General features: G+C 43.6%; 1 protein-coding gene across 4 annotated transcripts in view; it reads left to right on the top strand.

Moving 5' to 3' along the window:
- Nucleotides 1-12,332, top strand: part of Tmtc3 (Transmembrane O-mannosyltransferase targeting cadherins 3) — a 921,929-nt gene that overhangs the window by 758,942 nt on the left and 150,655 nt on the right. The gene's annotated exons all lie outside the window — the stretch shown is intronic.

Here is a 12,332-nt window from a genome sequence, read left to right as displayed (position 1 = left end):
GCAATGGTGCAGGATTAGTAATTGTCTAATTTTCTCATTAACAGCCTTTAAACAGCATCTGAGGTGAGGAGACATGAATCTGATCATTAGCTGGCACGACGCAAATCCCAACATGTCACCATAAAATTTTTCAGCATGCCATGGGCACTGTTTAATCTCAGAGGTCGTGCTGAGAAGCCGCACTGATTCTCAACATTCTGGGCAGTGCATCGTTTCTGGCGAGGGCTAATTGCAGCCTTTTCTTCAGTTTTGGTATTGCCAGAAGTGTCTGTGTTTGTGAGCTTCCTGTAGAACATCCAATTGTATTTCCAACATTCTCGCGCACGCCAATCTATACAAGTATTGCTCTGAGATAATCGCCGAGCGAAATGCATTACCAAAAAGTTCACATTTTTTTATGCCTCTTGAGTGAATTATTGCGTGAACTTGAGTGAACTGAAGTTGTGTTTTACTTTTGTATTATTGTGGATATTGCTTTATTTTTTGTTTCTTAACTTTTAAAATGCTTCATGTATATGTGGGCTGTTTTTGTACCGTCTCTACTGCTTGGGCCTTTATTGTTCCGGTAGAATTTGGATGTCAGGGTCTTGGAATCTGATATCACGCTGGAGGTCGCTCTCCAGCCTATGCAGCCGGTGCGTCTCAAAACGGGCCGCTGTCCTGCGCTGCTGGGACATCACACACAAGGTATAAGGGCCCACGCCGTCGTCCGAACTCTCACGACGAGGGTTGCTTCTTTCCTGATGGATACTAGAGGATGGAGAAACGGAACAGGGGGCTTATTTACATAGGAGAGGCCAATTTATTCACAGAGAAAAGTCATACTCATACTGGCAGGAGCACAGAGACCAGTACATCATAGCACGTAGAATATACATGTCAACGCTACTACATCGATCTCGAAAAACACCCCAGAGGAGCCGAAAAAGTCTGCTTCAGTCCCCCATCCTCCCTAGATCCCTAGGCCAGGAAAACCTAAGCTCGTACCTTCCTCCAGTCGTAGCGTCCGAAGTCGCCGAAAGCTCCGCCTCAACAGCAAGGGTGTGCGCCATCACACCGGCACCTGTGTTCCACGAACACGATTGGAGAAGTAGACTCTCAGGCACATGCACTTCACTGTCCCAGAGTAAGGATGATGATGAAAAACGTTTATTTGCTCTATTTTGCAGTGATTTTTGTGGCTTCAGATGGAGTCTTCCATCTTCTCCCCAGGGTCGGTTCCCCTAGTCCAGGGCTCCGCTGAGGATAGCTGCCCTGCGTGCACGCCTTTCTAGTCCTTGTTGGACTTTCAGGATGTCGCTGGATAGCATCCTCTCCCACTGCTCCGCGCTCGGGTTTTTTATTATGGCTAGCCCTTCTGTTTTCTGGCAAGCCCATGTGGTATGGTATAGGGCTGGTTTGTCTCCATACCATGGGCACTTGCTCTCGTACTGCGTGGGGTAGATCTTGCTTAGCATGTTTAGGCACGGGAATGTTCCCGTTTGTAGCTGTCGCCATGCTACGGCGTCTTCTCTGTTTAGTTGTTTGTGAGGGGGCGGGTATTTTCGTCTGATGTCTCTGTAGTAGTTTAGTATCTCTGAATAGCTTTGGGCTACCGGCTCGGGTTCCTCAGCGGGTTCGGGATTGTTGGATGCTCGGTTTGTTGCGTGCCCTCGAGCTATCCTATCGGCCTCCTGATTTCCCGTAATGTCGGTATGTCCCGGCACCCAAACTATCGTGTGTTTGGCCTGGTTGTTGACGGTTTTGCCACTTGAGCGGAGGATGCGGAGCGCGCTGTGGCTGATTCTGCCATTTAGGTAGTTGCGGCATGCCGCTTGGGAATCTGTGAGTATGGTTAAGGACCTCTTGGATCAGTAGCCCTCCGCTGCCGCTAGAGCCACGGCTGCCTTTTCGGCCTCAACTACCGTACAGTTCCGAATTGATGCGCTGGTGATTTCCTTTAGGTCCGAGTTGATCACCGTTGCGACTTTGCTTTTCTTGTGGTTTCTGTCCTGAGTGTAGGTAGCGGCGTCTACGTACACTGTGTCATGTCTAGTTGCCAGTGTTCTTTGTACATACTCTGCTCTTGCTTGTCTTCATGCCATGTGTAGGTTCGGGTCCATATTGCTGGGTATCGGTCCTACTTTGATGGTGTTTCTGTTTTCGTCCGGTATCGTCTCCGTGCTTTGTGTCTCCTTATGGTAGCTTCACCGCCGTATCTGCTCAGGAGTCTTCTGCCCGTTGCCGATAGCTTTAGTCTTTGCATTTGCACGATTATCTGCGCTTCTTGGAGCTCCTCGAGACTGTTGTGTAGCCCCAGGGCCAGGAGTTTGTCGGTCGATGTTGACTGCGGTAGGTGGGACGCCGTCTTGAAGGCTTTCCTCAGGATTGCGTCCGCTTGTTGCATTTCGTGCTTTGTACAGTGGTAGTACGGGAGGCTGTACGTCACTCTACTGACCACCAGGCTTCTGACCAGTTTGAGTGTGTCTGCTTCCTTCATGCCGTGTCTTTTCCGCGAGACCCGCGTTATCATGCGGGCCACTTGGTTGGCTGCAGTTTTAAGTAGTGTTAGGGTGTTGGTACATCGTTGGTTCGATTGTATCCACATTCCTAATATCCTGATGACCGTCTTCTCCGGGATTGGCTGTCCCTCGAGGTGGATGTTCAACTTCATGTTTACTTCCTCTGGGACGGTGCGATTCTTCTTGCCTCGCCATACTCTTAGGAGCTCAGACTTCTCCGTTGAGCAGGCTAGACCTCTTGCCTTGACATATTCCTCTACGCATGTCACAGCTTCTTGTAATCTTTCTTCCTTTTCCCCGAGTGAGCCTTTGGTGACCCATACAGTGATATCGTCGGCGTACATGGCGTGGCGTACGCCGTCGATTTGGTCTAGTTGTTGGGCCAGTCCAATCATGGCAACATTGAACAGGATGGGTGAGATGACCGATCCCTGCAGTATGCCTTTGTTTGGGGTGTTGAACTTTTCGGATCTCAGCTCGCCCAGGCCGATTGTTGCTGTTCTGTTGGACAAAAATGCCTTGACGTAGCTGTGTATTTTCATGCCACAATTTAGGTTGTCTAGTCCTGTCAGGATGGCTTTCTGGCTTACGTTGTCAAAGGCGCCTTTGACGTCCAGTGCCATGATGATCTCCTCTCCGTTGAGCGGGATGTTGCTCAGTACCTCTTCTCTGATTTGCAGCAGTACATCTTGGGTCGAGAGCCTGGCTCTGACTCCAAACATGCTGTGGGGGTACAGCTCGTTTTCTTCCATATGATTTTGTAGCCTCCTCGTAACCACTCTCTCATAGATCTTGCCTAGGCATGATGTAAGAGAGATTGGTCTGAGGTTTTCCACTTGAAGTTTCTTGCCTGGTTTCGGGATCATGATGACTTCCGCATGTTTCCATTCTTCTGGTACTGTTCCCGCTTGCCAGTGTCCATTGAGGTATTCGGTTAGCTTTTCGACTAGCTCGAATCCGAGGTTGCGGATGAGCGCGTTCTTGATCTTGTCCTCACCTGCGGCTGTGTTCTTTGTTGCACTTCTTATCGCCGCGTACACCTCTTCCCGGGTGATGGGTCTATCCAGCCTTCCATTTTCTTCTCCTTTGTAGCGCCCTGTGTAGGCTGCTGGGTCGCCGTCGCCGTAGCACTTTTTGCGTACTTTGTCCAATAGTTCCGAGTCTGTTCCCTCATACTGGTGCACCAGTCGGTATATGACTTTGTTGTTTTCGGTCTTTGATTTTGCCGGATCTAGGAGTGCCTTGAGTACGCGCCATGTTTTTGCAGTGCTCAAGGTTCCGTTTAGAGAGTCACTAAATTGTTGCCAATTTTGCTTCGCTAGCTGCGCCGCGTACTCTTCTGCTTTTTTCGTGATTTCCGCGATCTTTAGCTCGAGCTTTCTGTTGTATTTATGTCTTTTCCACCTTTTTGTGAGCCCCCTTCTGGCTTCCCATAGTCTGAGAAGTCTAGAGTCCACGTCTGGCGTCTGCGGCGTACGCTCAATTTCTTTGGTGAATTTGCGTTGTGTTTCTTTGAGCATGTTCCCCCAGTCTGTTGTAGATTCGATGCTTCTTATTGTATCGCCACATGCTTCTCTGAACGCTTTCCAGTCCGTTATGTTTGCTTTCCCTATTTGTCGTCTAATTTTGTCTGCTATTGTGATTTGCATCTTGAGGATATAGTGGTCGCTACCTAGGTTTTCCATTAGGTTGTCCCACTCCGCTTGCCTTGTTCTTTTGACGAACGTGAGATCGGGGCAGGTGTCCTTGTTCACGCTGTTCCCGATCCTCGTAGGGGTATCGACTTCCGTGATGAGTTCACACTCGATATTGTCAGCTGCCTCGGTTACCGCTCTTCCCTTTTGATCCATTCTCGTGTATCCCCAGCTCTCTTCTCTGGCGTTGAAATCTCCCAGTATGACTAGTGCATTTCCTTTAGCCAGCTTGTCTGCTCCTTTGAACAGCGCGTCGAATTTTGCCCTGCTTTGTCTCGGGGTGCTGTATATATTTACGATGAATATGCTTCCTTCCTTCCTTTTATTTTTTGGTATGATCTCAACTATTACGTGCTCTACGTCTGTGTCGGCTATCCTGTCATGGCTTATAGCGATGAGGGTTTTGTTGACTAGGATTGCCGTTCTTCTCCCTTCCTCAGGATTCTCGTAGCACCTGTAGTCCTGTAGTGTTGAGGTAATCCCTGTTTCTTGTAGAGCTATTACGTTGGGTGGAGTTAGTTGTGTGTTGATGTACTGTTGTAGTAGTGGTTGTTTTCTTCTATATCCTCTGCAGTTCCACTGCCATATTTCTAGTTTTTCTTCTTTTTTAGTTCTTCTGGTTGTACTGTCCATGCTTAAATTTTGGGGTCGTCGTCTCTAGTACTGTAGTTTTCTAACGCCGGACGTCTCTGGTTGAACTTGTCTTTGACGCCTTCGGTAATTTTCTGTTTTCGTAGGGTGCGGATTTCTGTTCCCTGCATGGTTATCCGCTGTTCCATTCTTTGCATAGCTTGCTGTATTTCTGCTATAAACTTGGTGAAGTTGGCCTGAGTCATTTCGGTAGGTTGACTTTGCGGGGGTGTTGATGGCGGCCTGGGAGCGCTACCTGACCTGAGGTCCTGTACTTCTTGCATTAGTCTATTGATTTTTGCGTCCTGCTCTTCGCGCACTCTATGGCTAATTTCTAGCTCTCGCCTGAGTGCCCTGTTTTCTTCCTCTAGCTGTTTCTCTCTGTTGTTCTGGTTATTACCCGAGTACGGAAACAAAGTTTTGGGAGGGCCTGCTTCCCAGCTCACCTTTGTGCCACCCTTGGGCTTCTTTTTCTGCTGCTGCTGCTGGCCCTCGATGGCCGGGGGCGGCAGGGGTGGGAAGGACCGGGACCGGCTCCGTGACTGGCTCCGTGACCCGTTCCCTGACACGTTCCGTGACCGGCTCCGGGATCGGCTCCGGGATCGGCTCCGCTCGCCCTCCGAGCTGAACCATCTCGGATGGCGTTGCCTCCGTTCTTTCTCCCTGCTGCTGCGCTGCTGCTGCTGCGACTGGTGCTGTCGACCTCGCAGTTCTCTGACTTTCTCGTTGAGAGAAGGGTTTACGCTTGCCTCAGTTGATGCGTTTTAGCTTATGGAATGGCCCAGCAATTAGCTGGTTCATCTGACCATGGTTGGCTTCGGTGGCTAGCAGCGGCCGTAAGGCAGTGGCATGGAAAGCTTTTTTTCTGGAGTTCCTTAGTCCCAGTGTCGAGGTCGGTGGCCAAGCGACATCTACAAGCCACGTATTCTTTGTCAGATGTCTCATAGCATGATGTCACTGCTGGTCTCACTGATGGGACGTACTGTTAGCTTCACAAAGCTGAAGCAATTCCTCGCAGGAAATGAGGAGTGGCTTGAAGTTTGCTGCCCCCACTAGCTAATTGTAACAGTCCACAGTATTTACTGAATAAAAAATAATTGCATGCGATCTCTCTACAGGGTGTACGTGTCAACTAACTTGAGCCAAACTTCAAAAATAGGCAAATGCTGCGCAGCTGGACAGAACCAAGGTAATGTTGTTTACCGTCACACAGAGATACTCAGATGATTTTTTGCATTCTGCCTAATTAGATTGTCTTAATTAGTTAATTAAACAACTTCTCAATTACCATAATTAGATGAAAAGTGTCAATGAGAAAATTACAGAGCAAGATGAAAAACTCCCAATACACCTTTCTGTTGCTCAATACGTGCTACATTAATGTATTTTTCCATGTGCGAAAGAAAGCCGCAAATAAATGCAAAGTGCCTCGAGCAGCCAGTCGCATGGCAGTTAAACAACTTTTTTTTTTAAACAACAACTGTGTTTTGAGCAACAGAAAGCTGCATCGGGAGTTTTTCATGTTGCTGTACCATTTGCTCATTTACATTTTTCATCTAATTATAATAATTAAGAAGTTTATAAATAATTAAGACGAAGTATCTAATTAGGCATAATGCAAAAAATAATCTGAGTATTTCCAAGCAACCACAAACGACATTGCCTTGGTTCCATCCAGCTACGTGACATTTGCATATATTTAAAGTTTGGATGAAGTTACGTGAACACCCTGTATATTTACGCTATCTGAAACTAAGCTTTTTGCGTGGACCAAAATTTTATTGCCCTTAGCTTTTAATCCTCTCAGGCACCGATTAATTCTGTTCTCTGAAAGCTTACTTTCATGGCACTTCCTGAACCTTCAAAATCATTAAAAGTACACAGCTTGCAAAATAGATTAAGAATTTTCAATTTTTTAGTAAGTTTTTTTGAGCTTGCAGAATGTGGATCCCATGCAAAAGCTCATTACGGGAACATCAAAAATGATAACATCAACTATTTCATGTCCAGCAATCCTGAAGAGCACCTATCCAGTCACTTGAAAATAATGCCTGGTGATAATCATTGTGAAAAACAAAAGCATGGAAGTAAACCCACTACACACAATGACATACTGACACCGAGCAAAAACACACAACCATCCATTTTCCCTTTCATTTTGCTGTAGCATTTTCCTCGTTATATTTAAACTTGCAGCACTATTCGAATCAAAAGTGTTTCTAGATGTAAGCAACGCATTTTAATATCATTAAAAATGACTATTCTCATTCAAGTCTTACAAAACGCAAGCTGCTATGGGAAAGTGCGAAGGCGGAAAGAGATGCTAAAAGGAAAGTTTTTCGTGTGCATAATAGGCTGAGGATCAAAAAAGATGTTTTCGTTTGGGTTGAATTGCAAAACAGGTGCGTCCAGCTTATGACTCATCACACTTCACACAGTAAAATGCGTGGAATCTGAGGCGTGACATCATTCTCAAATTCAAAAGAAACATGTGCCAAACATAAATGCCCGTAGCCTCATTAGTAAAACAGACTTCTTTGAAATAGGTTCACTCCAGCTCTACCTTCACATTACTGTAGTAATGGAAATGTGGCTTCGCAGTGAAATAAATGACAAAATGTTTCCCTCCTTCATATCAAGTATTTCGAAAGCACAGGTCTTCTAGGGGAGGTGGAGTGGCTGTGCTTATTAAAAATCAAATAGATGCTTTCACTCTGAACGATGTTGCTGACCTTGAATGCTTGTGCCTAAAGTCGACATGCTGGGTTTATAGCTTTGTTCTTTATGCAATCTACAGGCCTCCTGAATCTCCACCGAACTACTTAAGCAAGCTCCAGATACACATGTCACCATTCCAAAAGAGCCCAATTCTACTAATTGGAGATTTTAATCTAGCTGGCATCAAGTGGGAGCTAATGCAAACATGTTCGCATCATAACCAAAGTATCGATGTCATGTTTGATGTAATATTAGTGCATGGTTTGGTACAAGTGGTGGATAAGTCAACACATGTACGTGGTTTGAGCAGTTCTATTTTAGACTTGGCATTCATAAATTGTGATATCACTGAATATTCTGTGCATGTTGAGCAGGGGCTCTCTGATAATTATCTAGTGGGTGTGTGATTTCCCCTTTTATCGCTTAAGAAATGTTATGATTCCTCGATTAAATCTGTTAAAGATTACTCATGTTCCAATGATGCCTGCATAGTGGAATGTATGGAAAGCTGTCTGACTAAATTCGATGACAGACATTTGTGTTCTGTGAGACCGTTTTAAGTGCATGTGCCATTGATAACTTTGTGCCAAACAAGTGAAAGAAAGTTAACAAGCACACACCATGAATTACATGTAATATTATACACCAGAAACGCAAAATAACATGATTAAAAAAGCAGCGAGCGCTACCGGGGCTAATCAAGATACTACAGGAGAATCTTACCACCATTCCAGCACGTCTTTGCCAAACTCTGTAAAGAACGTGCCAGTAAAGTTCTGGAAATACATAAGTGGAAGAAAGCCCATTGTGTCTCGGATATCAGTTAACAGTTCCATAATCACTCACCAGAGAGCCATTGCGCATCATTTCAATACCTATTTTCTAAGAGTCTTCTCAAATTCCAATTCATGTACCCCTGCAGCCGCACAGTTTCATGATGCAGAAGTAAATTTTGTTTTTGTGCCTGGGTATTTTCAATGTTACTGAACCTAGAAACCAAAAGAACATGTGGGCCAGACAACATCCCAACCATTTTTCTACAATGTTGTGCTGAATCAGTTGCAAAGTTTTTGTGTGTGATCTTTCGAGCAACCTTGCGAACTGCGAAATTGCCAGATGACTGGAAGACTGCCCGAATGGTTCCGGTACCCAAGAAAGGTGATCATTTGCTGTTAACTATCTCCCAATTTCCATAATTTCATCATGCTGTAAATTAATCAAGCATGTCATTGTTAATCGCATAAATTCTTAAATCAGCACTGTATTGTATCCAAATTTCAGCATGGTTTCCGTAAAGGGTATTCAACAGTAACCCAATTAATAACAATCGTTCATTCGCTCATACTTACCCTAGACAGTAATGGCCAAGTTGATCTCATATTCTTAGTTTTTAGCAAAGCATTTGATAAAGTCTCTCATGATAAATTAATTTTAAAGCCAAAACTATTTGCCTTCCTGAAATATTAGCTGTCTGGATTTTAGACTATTTAACTTACCATAAGCAGTGTGTTTCAATTGATGAAAAAGAGTCGGACGGTCTTGCAGTCACTTCTGGTGTGCCTCAAGGGAGTGTACTAGGCCCTTTATTATTTCTTGTTTACAGTAACGACATCATTGAGACAGTTGTTCCTGGTGTAGAGGTTTGTTTGTTTGCGGATGATTGCATGCTGTATCGTGACATGTTCTAATCACTAGAATGACATAGATAACTCTTTCATCCTAGCATGGTGCCAGGAACGAGGTATGGTTCTAAACAAAGACGAAACGAACTTCCTTTGCGTATCATGGAAAAAATTTATTTTCAATCACAGGTATCTCCTTGGACAATCACCCTTACATGGTCTCCAGTTTTAAATGCCTAGGTGTAACAATAACTAACAATCTCTCATGGAATTCACATGTTGGAAATATCTGCTCGTCCGACTTTTGAAAACTGTCTTTTACGGAATAAACTTTCGATAGCTTCCACTCAGGTTAAACTATTGGCTTATATAACTCATTAATCAAGCCGAAGTTCGAGTATGCATGCGTAGTGTGAGATCCATATATTATAACCAATATTAAAAAACTTGAAAGAATTCAAAGGAAAGCCATAAGGTTTACTTATTCAAAATTTTCCCCGTTCAATTCACTGTCTGAGCTATTGAAAAATAACAGTGTCCAACTCCTTGAAACAAGAAGAAAAAATATGCGTCCAGAATTTCTTTCCTTGCCAATAAATAAAACATTGGCGCTTCATCCTGCACCCTATGTATCGTTTCTAACCACACGCCGCGCACGTCACCATCAACCCGGTTCACTAGCACCTTGCTTTGCTCACCCTGACACATTCAAATTTTCTTTTTCCCCGCATAGCATTAGAGAGTGGAATTTGCTGACACAATATCTGACAATGCATTATGATGTTGCATATTTTTTTTTCACTTGCTACTTTTGACCCTATGTTATCAATTTCTGTATTTGATCTGCTTGGACCTGTAACATGATCTGCAGTATGAAATAAATACATAAAAGAAATAAATTATTTTCAACAATGCTTTTGCTATTCATGCACTATCTTGGTGCAGATAATTGTGTACACAACACCTTAAAGTGCTGGATAAATAAACTACGCCTCAGAAAAATGTTTAAAAATTTCCACCGACATGAGTGGAGGGTTCACATGCAAAAAGAAAAAAAAAATTCTTAACGAGAAAAAGAGACAGATTTAAATTAGAGGATAGGTTAAACTTTACCATGAGAGAAATTCATGTGACCAAATAGTTCTTTACGCCATGACAGGATGGTCATCCAGTCCTGGACTGCATCCAGTCCCCTTTCTCCAGCACTATTTCAAATTGCATTAACTTAGACATTCATCGTGAGATTGGTTATGCCAGAATTTTCATCTACTAGCAAAAATGTTGACATAAAAACGTTTACGGCGCAAACACATGCAACCACAAAGTAGGGGACGGGACACAAGCGCTTGTGTCCCGTCCCCTACTTTGTGGTTGCATGTGTTTGCGCTGTAAACGTTTTTATGTCAAGTATGCACCAACTCGCCCAGAAAGAAGTTTTAATGAAGCAAAAATGTTTTATGATAAAAAACATACTTTGCTTCTGTAGTTGGATTCTTGAAAAATTTGTGAGATGCCAGTAAGAACTAGTGCTCTGGGCTACCACTTTCATGCAATTTCCAGCACAATCTTTTTTTATTCGCTAAACATTTTAGCTTAGTGAATAATGTGATTTGAAATAGTGCTGGAGAAAGGGGACTGGATGCACTCCAGTGCTGACTTATGGGGCAGAGACTTGGAGACTGACAAAGAAGCTTAAAAAAAATTTAAGGACCATGCAATTAAGAGCGATGGAACGAAGATTGCTAGGCATAATGTTAAGAGACAAAAAGAGAGCGGTTTGGATCAGAGAAAAGAAATGGGCTCATTTTCTGTGTTTTTATGTTTTAACATTATTGGAAGGCTTATCATTCACAATGTCTACAATTATACATTAAATTGTTTCCTTATCATGGGTGATTTGAATCGAAGTAAAGGAGAAATAATTTCTCAGAAAGATTTTGAGAATTCTTACATGAAACTTCAGAGAAACTTGTCAAGAAGCATGAATGAAATTAATAATCATGAGTGAAAAAGTGTGAAATGTACAAAATATGTGCCTTTCTCTTACTTCCCAACTTCTGTAAGTTAGACCATGCAAAAATTGTGATAGAGATTTGGTGGCATGAATATTATTGATGTGATGCCTATGCTGTGTTGGGGAGAGGGGGGGCAGGAACCATAGCTCCGGTAATGTGACAACACGCCTACAGTGCAAGGAGCATTCGTATTCACTCATGGCAGCAAGCCATGAGTTCCTTCTTTACTGCATTCTTTATGCTCTCGAAGTAATCATTGTCAGCTTGGGGAGTGTGCACAAGTATCCTCTTATTTGATTTTTTTGTGCGATCAGCTTTTCTGCGCAAAGAAGCAGGTCTAGTCATGTCCCTCGAAGTGGCACTGAAGCCTTCACATGCTTTGCGCAGCACTTGTAGAGCATTGTACAGTAATGTGCAGTGTTGTGAAGTATTGTACAACAATGGGAATGTGGACATTTGCACAGGCAGTGTTCAGAATGTAAGGGCTAGTAAAGCTTCTGCCGAAGGTCAGTCTGGAATTGATTGCGCACTCTTGTGTGAGTGCAAACTCGACACGGCATGAAATATTGCTTGCTCATGGTGAGTTGTACATGTATTATTGAAATCCTGGGGCATAAAAACACGTGCCAAGAAAAAATTAAGTTGCCCTCAATGTTAGTCGAACACAATCAACAAAACAAAATGCACTTCAGAATAATGTTTGCCTGAGCTCGTTGGTTGCACATAGCACAATTGATTTCCAGCAGAACGTTCTCACATGGACAGGAAGAGACGACGACGCACGATTCAGTTGCTAGTCCAACATGTGTCGTCGTCTCTTCCTGTCCGTGTCAGAACGTTCTGCTGGAAATCAATTGTGCAAAATGCACTCCTGAGCATGTACGTACGTATGATGTTTGAGATGTAGTTGATTCAGGGCAGACGTCGGATCGGTAAATTAGACAACCTGTCATGAGCTTCTGTGTGTTTAATGCCGGTATAATTTTAAAATTTTATTGCTGGACCAACCAAAGCAATTGATCTTTGTTTAATGAAGAAGTGCTAGAAGCACTCGAGGCTGTTTTCAATAGTACCTCCTGTCGAAGCTTTCTTTTCAGACTCCTCAATGTGCTTAATGTTGTCAAGTTTTGCCAATAAATTAGGTGCAATCAT

Source organism: Dermacentor albipictus, chromosome 3, assembly GCF_038994185.2.
Source record: "Dermacentor albipictus isolate Rhodes 1998 colony chromosome 3, USDA_Dalb.pri_finalv2, whole genome shotgun sequence".
NCBI classification, from domain to species: Eukaryota; Metazoa; Arthropoda; class Arachnida; order Ixodida; family Ixodidae; genus Dermacentor; species Dermacentor albipictus.
The sequence above is the reverse complement of the archived record's forward strand: the minus strand, read 5'-3'. Positions and strand labels throughout refer to the sequence as shown.